The following is a 3,051-nucleotide window of genomic DNA, read 5'->3' on the forward strand; positions in this document are numbered from 1 at the left end:
GTATCTTTAACTTTTCCTAAAGGAATTATTTGTTTGCATCTCATTCATTGTACGCATTCACTTTTAAATGGAATTGATGGACCCGAGAGATGTGTACATTTACTCACTGTTTAAGTAATGAATTATCTTCGTTGTACCTGGACTTCACCAACTTTCCTTGAGAAGGACGTCTCTTTTGACTGTATTAGTTATTCACATGGTCAAGAGGTTCCTAGCCAGCTACCACACAACAAACAGCCAACGAATTAACAAGAACACAGTGTTGCTGGACGTTACAGACCTGCCTGCCAGATAAGCCCATCTCTTATTTCATAAATGTGCACAATGTTTTAATGTGCACAATGTGATGTGCACAATGTGATAAATGTGCATGTCTAGTGGTACATGATGCTCCCTAGTTAATTGTAACTGGATATCCCACAGTTAAGTGTAAATTGATACCCCCTTTAAATATAATTGTTTAACAAATGTGTGTTAAGTTTAAGCATACTTTGCTGAGATTTCTCAGTTGCCTATTGATATCCCTATAGTAAAAGTATAAATATATATATATATATATGAAAGTATAATGATACAAGTATTGATTATAAATTATAATAAGTATAATTGCTTAACAATAACAGTGAGTTAATTTTAAGCGCACTTTGCCAAATTTTCTCACGTTGCGTATTTACTTATTAAATGTTTAGGCCGAGCTAACATAGCTGCATACTAAATCTAACAGCCAGTCTTATTCTGCATTTAGCCTGTTGTATTTGAAATATAGAGGTTAGCTGTCCCCACACTTTGTAACCACTAGGGGGCATAGGGTCTAGGAGCCCAATTTGATTTGGGGGGGAGGGGCTGTAACGACTTGCCTGAAAAATATAACCAAAATTTTTCGTCCGCTCCGCGCGCGTTCGACATGTACATATCATATAGGCATGCATCGGTTATTACATCGCATGTCAATTACATACAATCATTTGCCGTGTTATTACCCTTCCATATCGGTTATAATTTTTAGGGAATTCATTGCAATAATGATGATCATAATAGTAAAAGTTTCAACCAATGAAAAACACATGGTGAATTACCGACTGGTGCAATTCAAATCACCAAGGAGAATTTTTTAACTATCGATTTCCTTTAGCTACATTATTGCAATTTATATTTCTTTCAGTAGCTGCCCGAAAAACTTCTCAGCATATTGCCCAAATTTTCACAAAAAAATTGGTTGGGGGAGGGCTGCAGCCCCCCTGCCTCCAACGCCTATGCTAGGGGAATCCCGACAAGCCTGCTGCTCAGCTAGCTGCTGGCAAGGACCCTGCTCCCATCTATTACATTGATACTTTGCTAATACACGTTGGGTTCTTTTTGTGTTAAAGAGTATATAAATATATATGTATAAATATATATGTATAAATATATATATATATATATACATATATATATATATATATATATATATATATATATATATATATATATATATATATATATATATATAAATGAAAATCGTAATGAGTTGGAAAATCAAGAACAGTGAAAAAACTTTCAGCCTCCACCGGGATTTGAACCACGGGCCTTCCGCTCTGTACGCGGACACCCTAACCACTAGGCTATGGACGCTGATTGTATGTTCAGAGGTTCGAAACCGGTAAGGAAGGTCGTAATTCCACTGTAGGCGTTTGTCACCTGTATGAACAATACTAGTTCTGTTTTGGTGACATATTTGCCCTACTCCAGAGATCAAACATGATTCTAACCAACTCGAAATCATTTGTGATTCCTAAAGCCGGATCTCGAAAGAGATACTTTGAACAGACTTTATGTTAATGCAATGGAGGTAAACGAAAAAGGCAAATGAATATATATAAATGAACATCGTAATGAGTTGGAAAATCAAGAACAGTGAAAAAACTTTCAGCCTCCACCGGGATTTGAACCACGGGCCTTCCGCTCTGTACGCGGACACCCTAACCACTAGGCTATGGACGCTGTATGTCCAGAGGTTCGAAACCGGTAAGGAAGGTCGTAATTCCACTGTAGGCGTTTGTCATATATATATATACCCCTTAAAATACTATGCTAATACTGCATTCTGTGGTCATCACAGAACTGCCATAAGCCAATTAAATCATCCTTTTACAAATGATAAAATAAAATCTTTGCCCAGTGCTTGGAAGAATTAAATTACTATCAAAGTTTAACAATTGCATAATGAATGTATACAAATGATCAATATTTCAAACAATGATTTGAGAATGAGTTGTGATATATCCTTTAACCAGAGGCAACATTCTCTCCCTCATTTTTTGTTGTTGAATATCAACATTAGGTCACAAGGACCCTTTTAATGATCAATTTCTTTCCTCCTCTGGAGGCAGAAGAAAAGCAAAAATTTGCCCAGCATCAAAAGTTGTCAAAATTTGCTCGATTTTCTTACACCCTTTCCCTCCCCCCACCCCCCCCCCTTTCTACAATTTGGCAGAAGGACATCAGCAGTAAACATATTTCTTTACATTAATGTATTAAATTAAGGAATGGATCACAAGAAAATGATAAAACAATCATAGAAATTAGACTGGTTTACAAAATTCCCAGTGATTTAAAAAAGAGAAATAAAAAATATGTAAAATTAAGGTATATGACTAATTATTACACACATTGTTTTGGTAGCTGCTCATGTTACTCAGTACTAATACTTTTGAAAGTAATCCGATTTTGGATTTCTCAAACACAATCCATAGCCCTGTACAAACAAAATGAGCTTTAAGCACCTTATATATATCAAAAGTGTAAACAAGTACACAAACAATATCATGAAAGGCAAGTCATATTGCAAAAAGAGGGAGGGGGGAGGGGGGAAGGAGGAGGAACAAGTAAATGAAAGGGGGGAAAGAACAAAGTAAGAAAATCCCAGCAAGTAGACAAATTGCAAAAATTTCAAAATCTAATTTCTGTCCAATATTGATAACTTACACTCCACCAAGGTGGCAAGGTGATTTAATTGTGTTCCCCTACAAGGGATCACATTCTTCCTGGTTGAGCTACGATACTACAAATTGA

This window comes from Apostichopus japonicus, chromosome 7 (genome assembly GCF_037975245.1).
Source record: "Apostichopus japonicus isolate 1M-3 chromosome 7, ASM3797524v1, whole genome shotgun sequence".
NCBI classification, from domain to species: Eukaryota; Metazoa; Echinodermata; class Holothuroidea; order Aspidochirotida; family Stichopodidae; genus Apostichopus; species Apostichopus japonicus.